Source organism: Sceloporus undulatus, chromosome 2 (assembly GCF_019175285.1).
Source record: "Sceloporus undulatus isolate JIND9_A2432 ecotype Alabama chromosome 2, SceUnd_v1.1, whole genome shotgun sequence".
NCBI lineage: Eukaryota > Metazoa > Chordata > Lepidosauria > Squamata > Phrynosomatidae > Sceloporus > Sceloporus undulatus.
This window is the reverse complement of record NC_056523.1, coordinates 10,791,949-10,801,600: the sequence shown is the minus strand read 5'-3', so window position 1 is coordinate 10,801,600 and position 9,652 is coordinate 10,791,949. Positions and strand designations below refer to the sequence as shown.

At 40.6% G+C, this 9,652-nt stretch overlaps 1 protein-coding gene across 1 annotated transcript in view; it reads left to right on the top strand.

Moving 5' to 3' along the window:
• Window positions 1–9,652, top strand: part of LOC121923672 (neurotrophin receptor-interacting factor homolog) — a 62,793-nt gene that overhangs the window by 38,159 nt on the left and 14,982 nt on the right. The window lies entirely within an intron of this gene.

Below are 9,652 nucleotides of genomic sequence, written 5' to 3'. Positions count from 1 at the left end.
AAGCAGCTTTATTTTGGCAGTCTGTAACAGGCCATTGTTGTGGCACCAGAGCTCTCTGACAGAGAAGGCTCATTGTCTCACTACAGTTCCTGTTTATGATATTCTTATTTAAATTAATTGTTTATATTATGATACACTTAAATGTAAATACCGTAAAACATTATTTCTTTTTATGAAAATAAAGTGTTGTGTGTGTGTGCGTGCACACACACACACACACACACACACATATATATACTAATATAAACTACAGTTCCCAGGATACCTTAGTACTGAGCAGCGTCAAACTGGATTATTTTTGCCGTGTGTTCTGGACCAAAGTTTGGCTACTAGTCCTGAAAAACACAGAAATGAAGACCCAGCAAATGCAAATGAAACCAGCCAGAGTCAGGAGGGTTTCCCAGCAGACAGTGGATCATTAAGTAAATGGACCCCCTGAGGCCTTGTCATTCAGCAACAGAACAATACACAGATTAACATGTAAATCGCTTCCTTTCAACCAGCAGTATATATACTCCACTCTCTTTCATGCCAGCTCTCTCTGAAGATACCAGCAACAGATGCTGGTGAAACATCAAGAATAAACTCTTCTAGAACATGGCCTCATAGCCTGAAAAACCCACAAAAAGCTATGGATGCTAATGAGGAGAAACAGAAAAGGTAGAAGAGGCTGCAGCAGTTTGCTTTGGCCTGAGCCTACTGGGAAGAGAAACATTTTGCTCCATTTTATCCCTCTGTGTTATTCAGTTCATAGAATCCTATAGCTGGAAGAGACCCAACTTCATTCCAATCCAGTCCAACCTCACCCTGCCATGCTGGAACTCACAATCAAAGCACCCCCGACAGATGTCCATCCAGCCCCTGTTTAAAGACTTCCAAGGAAGGAGACCCCACTACACTCTGAGGGAGTGTGTTCCACTGTCAAACAGCCCTTACTGTTAGGAAGTTCCTCCTAATGTTGAGATGGAATCTGTTTTCCTGTACCTGGCATCCATTGCTCATGTCTTACTCTATGGAGCAGCAGGAAACAAGGAGACTCCTCCCTCCAGTCCATCTGCCTTGGTCCAGGCCTCAGAGGGAGAGAGGAACTGCTGGGCTTATTCCCCTTCCCACTGCCATTTCCTTCTCCTTTTGTGTCATGTCTTTTTTAGATTGTAAGCCTGCGGGCAGAGACATGTCTAATTAACTATATGAAAACTGGTCTGAGAGCCTTTCTGGTTTAAGAGTGGGGTATAAATACAGTAAATAAATAAATAAATAAAATCCTCAGCATGACATCCTTTCAAATATTTAAATGTGACTAACATGTTACCTTTTGACCTTCTCGTCCCCAGGCTAAACATACCCAGGTCCCTAATTAATTAAGATAAATGAGCATAAACTTTTGCATGTTGAATTCAGTTTGCTGCCACTGAAGTAAGCTGAGGACAAAGGAGAAAGGAAGAGAGAGAAACTGGGACATTTTAAAAGCAGTTGAAAAGTGGGACAACAGAGGATTAATTCAAAGTGTTGCAGTCAAATCAAGATAGTTGAATGGTATGTAAAGGACATGAAAAGCACTGGCAACCAGTACAGCAGGTACAGAATTAATGTCACAGAATAGCAGTTCCCACACTTTGTTCCCCCAGGTGTTTTAGACTTCAGCTCCCAGAAATCCCAGCCAGCTTGGTCAGCTGTCAGAAATTCTTGCAACTGAAGTCCAGAATACCTGGAAGACCAAAGTTTTGGAACCACTGTCATAGAATCTAGGCATCTTGCCTAGGCATCAGCATGTAGAGAGATCTTGTAGCATCTTTGAGCCTAACTGAAAGAAAGAAGTTGGTAGCATGAGCTTTACTAGACTTCAGTTTACTTCCTCAGATGCATCTGAGGCTAAAGTCTATGAAAGCTCATGCTGCCAACTTCTTTCAGTTAGGCTCAAAGGTGCTACAAGATCTCTCTACAAACAGTCTACAGACTAGCACAGCTATACCTTTGAATTCTATCTCTAGGGGTAAGAATGTTACTGTTGCTGTTGGACTGCAAGTCCCAGCAACCCTAGGCAGTTAACTAATGACAAATAATGTTGGAAGTTGCAGTCCAACATTTAGAGGTAGGAAAGTAGTATGGGGATAAGGTAGAAAAAGAGGAAATTCCACTCTCAATAACAATTCTTCCCCTTTAGTGAAATTTATCTTCAGTCCCCACATTTATAACTTTTTATTTTTTTTAACTTTTGTTTGTTTTTAAATGACTGTTTTAATTGTGACTATTTTAATTGTTTTTAAGATTAGACTAATGATCTTGATTGGTTTCCTGCTGTGAGCTGCTTTGAGTTCCAGTCTGGGAGAAAGGTAGCATATAAATTAAATGAATAAATAAATATTTGTTGTTTATAGTGTTATTGTCCTACATTTTAAGTTGATCAACTGATTTTATCATAAACCATCCAGAGATATTATGACACAGGGCACGATAGAAATATCATAAATCAATCAGCATATATTTTTAAATTTGCATCTCTTTAAGTGTTTGCTGTGTCTAAAATGCCCTGCTGCATCTTCTTTGATTTCGGAATACTTTTAATTCTAGAATTGCAACAACGAAGATGATGAAGGAGGAAATGTCTGCAGATCGAGAATTGGAAGGCAGACGAGTCAAACTCAGAAAAGCCACCAGTGAAATTTTGCCTGAATGCTTCGTAGAGCAACCTGGATGGGGAGCATCATTAGAGCCAGGCAAAGGGATGCAAGAGCGCTGGGAAGCCCAGTGGCAGGAGTTCTTGGAAACACTGCAACCTCTTCATGCCGGATGGAAAAGCCAAGTGACAGCAGAGAGTGCTCCATGGGAAGACGCCAAGGCCTTCCTGGCCTCCTTTGAGCAAGTGGCCAGAGCCTGCCGGTGGCCCAGAGAAGAATGGGTATCCCGGCTTCTGCCAGCACTGAGTGGAGAAGCAGAGCAAGCCTTTCAAAATCTTGGAGGTATAGACAAGAAGGATTATGGGAGAGTGAAGGCTGCCATTTTGCGAGAGGATGCTCTGAGAATGGAGCTGCAGCGACAGCACTTCAGGCAATTCTGCTGTCAGGAGGTTGAAGATCCTCGAAAGATTCACAGTCAGCTCCAGGAGCTTTGCTATCGGTGGCTGAAGCCAGAGAGACACAGCAAGGAGCAGATCCTGGAACTGCTGGTCCTGGAGCAATTCCTGGCCAGCCTCCCCTCAGGCCTCCAGGGCTGGATCCGAGCTGGAGGGCCAGACACCTGCTCCCAGGCTGTGGCTCTGGTGGAGGACTTCATGATGAGCCAAAGAGAGGCTGAAAGAAGGAAGTGGCAGGTGAGGTTTTAATATTTAAATCCCAGAGTGTCTGATAAATATATTTGTGTCCTGAGACCCCTCTCCACTTTAACTGCCATGGCTGCAATGTGTGGAATCCTGGGATTTGTAGTTTTTGTGTTATGTACTTTCAAGTTGTTTCTGAGTTATGGTGATCCTAATGCGAACCTATCTTGGGGTGTTTCTCAGACTGAGAAAGTGTGACTTTGCCCAAGGTCACCTAATGGATTTCCATGGGCAAGCAGAAATTGTTCTCTGATCTCCAGAGTTGTAGTCAAACCACTACCTACTGTAGGGAAAGACAGTTATCATTTCCAGCCAGAGAGATCTAGTGCCACACCAAACGTCAGTTAAAGTGGAATCATAATGTTATAATTGTAGTGTGAAAGGGCTTCTGGTTAGGGCAAACGATTTGAAACAGCCAATTTATGTTTAAAACCAATAAACTCTTTTAATCCCATAGTAAAAATACAAAACAAAACTAGCTTCAGTGGTACCTTTATTGAGTCAATGAAAAAGGGCAGAATTGCATCACATAAGCTTTCAAAGCTCATAAGCTTCTTCCTCAGGCATGGATATTAAAAGTGATTTGAAGATGTGTGACCCTAGAAGGTCACAGAGCTACATCCTTTCTGAAAAGTGAACGTTCGAGACAAAAGCAAAACAGGGTGGTCAATTTTTGTGTCCTGAACACTTCATTGCCAGCAATGGTTGTGACCTTTACCTACATTAAACCTCCTCCTGTCACCATTTTAAAGTCAGTTTTAACATCTCAGGAAAGATGCAGTTCTGTGACCTGCCCTCATTAACTTCTCCCCTAAAATGACTTTTAACAAAATTATATTTGATTTTTTTTAATTTGAGGAAAGGGAGGGAGGAAACAAGCAAACAAAATAATGTAACATTAATGGTACAAGAGAAAAAATTCAATTTGAGCAGTTTGTCAAATGGCTATTCCTGGTCATTCAGGGTGGGGTGAAAGCATTCTGGAAGTTCACCAATGGTGGGAGAGTCTGTGTCTTCCTACAAGTCTATTTGGGTGATTGAAGGTTTGTAAGCATTGTAAGTGATTGTTGACATTAAATAATTTTTCACCAATCTACATAAAATAAGTCCTGTTTCTTGTCTGTTGCAAGCTTGTATCATGTATGGCAGTTTTTGCATTACTCTAAAATTGCTTTTATCATCCATGGCTGATGAAGAAGCCTGTGAGCTTTGAAAGCTTATGTAAAATAGTTTTTTGTGGGTTTTTTGGGCTATTGTGGCCATGTTGCACAAGAGTTTATTCCTGATGTTTCGCCAGCCAGAGATGCTGCCAAAATGTCAGGAATAAACTATTGTAGAATATGGCCACAAAGCCCCAAAAAGCTACAATGAAAAATATGGATGCCGACTATGAAAGCCTTCGACTAACACTAATAATTTATTATTCTAATTCATTTATTAATGCTTAGACCATAGTGGTACAAGTGAAAAAATACAACATGTAAGAGCAAGAATACAAAAGTACAGTACTGCATAAAATAAATAGCATAAAAATCTTGCATATTATTACAGTTGGCCCTCTGTATCCACGTATTCTTTTGTCCACAGATTCAAGCATCTACAGATTGAAAACATTAACAAATATATATAAATTCTGAAAAGCAAACCTTGATTTTGCCATTTGATATAAATGCCATTATTTCACTATGCCATTTTATTTAATGGGGTTTGAGCATCCACAGATTTTGGTATCCATGAGGGGATCAGGAACGAAACTGCAGTAGATATCAAGGATCCACTGTATTATTATTATTATTATTCATTTGTTAAAGCTTGGTTCATAGGACATTCACATACAAAGTGATAAAGGACAATACAACATGTAAGAGCAACAATATAAAAGTATTACATAAAAGAAATAGCCTAAAAATCTTTCTTCTTTATAACAACAACAACAATAATAATTAATGTTTAGTTCATATGACATTCTCATACAAAGGGATAAAATACAATACATGTAAAAGCAACAATATAAAAGTACTACATAAAATAAGTAGCATAAAAAGCTTGCATCTTATTATTATTATTATTATCATCATTAATTTGTTAATGCTTAGACCATAGACATCTTCATACAAAGTGATAAAATACAACATGTAAGAGCAACAATAGAAGAGTACTACATAAAATAAATAGCACAAAAATCTTGAATCTTATTATTATTATTATTAGTGGTAGTAGTAGTATTTATTACTAATGCTTAGTCCCTACGACATTCACCTACAAAGAGATAAAATACAATACAACACGTAAGAGCAACAATATAAAAGCACTACATAAAATAAATAGCATAAAAATCTAGCTGCTTCTTTTCCTTCACCTTCTTCTTTATTATTATTAATGCTTAGTCCATAGAACATTCTCATACAAAGTGATAAAATACAATACAACAATAAAAGCAAAAATATCAAAGTACTACATAAAATAAGTAGCATAAAAATCCTGCTTCTTCTTCTTCTTTTCTTCTTTTTCTCATTCTTTTATTAATGTTTAGTGCCTTAGTCCACAGTGGCATTCTCATACTAAGTGATAAAATACAACGGGTAAGAGCCACAATATAAAATTTTGACATAAAATAAATAGCATTAAAATCTTGCAGCTTCTTCTTCTTCATTATTTATTAATGCTGAGACCATAGGACATTCACATACAAAGTGATACAATACAACATGACATGTAAGAGCAACAATATAAAAGTAGAACACTACATAAAATAAATAAATAGCATAAAATAAATAGCATAAAAATCGGTGGTGGTGGTGGTGGTGGTGATGTTGTTGTTGATGATGATGATGATGATTCTGCAGAGTGGATGCTGCCCAAGTGAGTCACAATAAAGGTGAGTAGGACTGCAGTGATTCTTGAGGCCAGTAGGGGGCAGCCGTGCGCCTCCAGCTGTTCCTTTTCTGCAGCTTCTGCTCAGAGGAGCAGAAAAAGGAGGAGGAGAGAAAAAGGGTGGGCATTGGCCACAGGAAGTTGCTTCCTCGCCAAGCAGGGCATCCGAAAGCCTCCTTGGATTCCTCTTTGCAGCAGGGCCTTGGGCAGAGCCACTGCCCCAGCTAGCCCAGGGGGAAAAAAAGTGAGTTGGAGGCATGGAGGTGATGGTGATGGTGGTGGTGGTAGACACTTAAGAAGGATATAAATAACACGCATCTTTTCCTTTTTACACATGCATACCTCCCCTCCCCCAGCACAGACTTGGATCAGTGGGGATACTCCAGATGATGTTGGACTGCAACTCCCAGCATGCTTCCCCCCTGGCTCTGGTGCTCAGGGGATGCTGGGAGGAGCCGTTCAACAAGGCCTGGAAGCAGGGTGAGCAGAAACCTCTTTATCCAGGACACGTCCTCCATTTCAGCCTTCTGTCCAGGAGGAATTCCAAAAGGTCCTCTATTTTGAGCATGGATTTATATTTATATAAGAGTGGGTTTTTTTTAAGCTTTTTATTTTGTAATTTTTCTTTTCTATTTCTTTTTTTATTTTTTTCTTCACTGTCCTCCATTTTGTGGTGCCATGTCCTCCTTTGGGGTTAGGGCACCTGGTACCCTGGCCTTGGGATTCCCATCTCCAACTTAGAAGGCAGGTGTTCTGAGAAACATCTACGTTGAAGAATGAATGCGGCTTGACACACTGCTTTAACTGTCATGGCTTCATGCTGTGGAATGCTGGGATTCTCTGTCAGGGATTTCTGGTTCCACAAGAAACTACAAATCCCAGCAGGATGGAGCCATGGCAGTTAAAGCAGTGTGGAACTACACTTTTCTTTCTACCTTTGTTGGGGTTAGAGGCACAAGATCCTTGTGAATGTGGAAAACCTGGAAATAACAAAAACATGTTTTTACCTGAGAGAACACCTCTCTAGAAATCTCTAGGTCCTCCAGTGCACCTCTGTGGTCAACATCTGCCAGACACTGACCATAGAATTGTGCTGGAGGAGCTATACATGCCTAGTGGAGTGTTCTCTCTAGGAATCTCTAGGTCAGGGGTAGGCAACCTGCGGCCCGGCAAAGCCTTGGGACCGGCCCCAGCCCGGTCCTGCCGTCGATTGCCGCCGGGGCCTTTGGCCTCTCGCACGCAGGAGCAATTGTCTATAGAAGCCTCAGAAACATGCATTTATATTAACATTTTTTAAAAAAATCAGCAAATTTTTTCACGTGTCCTCCACTTTTTTAAAAAAAGTGTCCACCATTTGAAAATTTTGTCCTACATTTGTCCCGGTTTATTTATCTATTTAATTTTTTAAAAAATTATTTAATTATTTATTTTTTTGGCTTCGGCCCCCCAGTTGTCTGAGGGACAGCAACCTGGCCCCTGGCTCAAAAAGGTTGCCTACCCCTGCTCTAGGTCCTTCACTGTGACTTTAGGTTAAAGTTGACCTTAGAATTGTGCTGGAGGACCTAGATAGTCCTAGTGAGAACTTATTAATAAAATCAATGAATAATAACATCTGCAAAAGTCAGAGCCACAAATTTGGAGGGACGAGTGTACATCAATTCCACAGTGTGGCAGCAGCCAGAGCTGTAACAAGGCTATTGAGTAATGCTGGAAGAGGTGTCAGTAAGGAATACTAAAAGATATTTCTTCATCAGAGAGTTCTCTTGTCTTCCATCAGAGTCTCATCGTCTCTCCTCAGTTACTTGTCTGCTCTTCTTGTTGCTCTCCTCCTCAGAGTCATTTTTCTTTGCTTCACTTCCATTGACATTCATTATTTCCCCCCCATGCTTCCTCCAAAAGTCTTTTGCCTTCTGCACTGAATTAATTTAAACTATTTTTGATTCCATTTAATAGAATTCCTTCCAGTTTCTCCCATTTATAAAGCACCTTGTATTTATTTAGATTAGAAGTTATACATTGGATTCCCTTTGGAAACCTCTGGGGATGGCAAAATTAATTCACAACCTTCTACTTCCATGGGGTTTCATACTGAGGAATAGCAGTCGCCTCTTATTTTCCAAATAAAAGAGATCACCACGCTCTAGGAAAGCTTTTTCTTTAGCAATGATGGAATTTACTCTGAATATTTTTATTTACATCCTTTAATAACTCCGGTAGGGGATTTCCATATAATTTGCTATAGCAGGTACTAATAGTCATTATGCGGGGGTACAGCCGCCGCTTTGCGGCGGTCTGCTGCCGCCGCCAGTAGGCCCGCGGGGGAGCCGGAGCCTCCTCCGGCCGGACTCCCGGCGGACCGAAAAAAGAAGCTCCAAAATGGAGCTTCTTTTTTCGTCGCGTTTGCGACGTAGCGAGGCGCCAGGGGCGCGCTCGCTACGTCAGCAGCGGCGCGACGTACGGACGCTAAGGCCGATACGCAAAGATGGCGCGGCATGTAGAAGGCCGGCGCCATCTTGTACGGACGGAGTCCGTACTAGGCCATGGGGCGTCTAAAGAGACGCCCCTTTTTTAAAATGGGACGTCCTCCGGACGTCCCAATGGCGGTGCAGAAAGCACCATAGATTTTTTGTTTTAATTATTTAAGGCCTCTAATTATCAGAGCATCCCTTAAACTGTTGAGGGAATTCTCCTAAGCTTTGAAGAAGCGGGGTACATTTAGGATCATTGACATCTGTGTATAGCAGAATTCACTGAGGAGGACTCCATGTCTGGGTGAATGAAGAAGGTTTCATTAAGATATCCATTTTTGTATCTTGAACCGTGATGTAGATTTTTATGATCAATTTTATCACTTGTCTCATTTTTAGGTACTGTACTTTTAATGTATTGTTTTACAGCCATACGTACTCCATATACATTTTGAATCCATGTTATTACATTTTAGTTCTTTTTATAGTTTTATAGTGTGTTTTACTTGTTTTAACGTTACTTGTGTTACAGTGGTACCCCGGGTTACGAAATTATTCGTTCCGCGCCGCTGTTCGTAACCCGAAATCCTTCGTAAGCCGAAAAAGCCATAGGCGCTAATGGGGAAAGCCGCGATTCGTGCGAATAGCGCCGAAAAGCACCAAAAAATTTTTCGTAACCCGAAATAACTTCGTAACCCGGAACAGTTTTTTTCTATGGATTTTTTTCGTAACCCGAAATTTCGTAAGGCGGCGCATTCGTATCCCGGGGTACCACTGTATATTGAAATGGCCTAAGGGCTAATCAATCAATTATTATTATTTATTATTATTATTATATTATTATTACAAAAATGCAAGAGTGCCATCAAGCACAATAATGATTCAAACATAAACAGCATTGAGAGCTAAACAAAATGGCATATGGAAACTGGAGAGCAGAGTTTGAGAGGTGCTGGGGTATAACTCCCTGTCTCAAGAGGAGACCATGGAAATT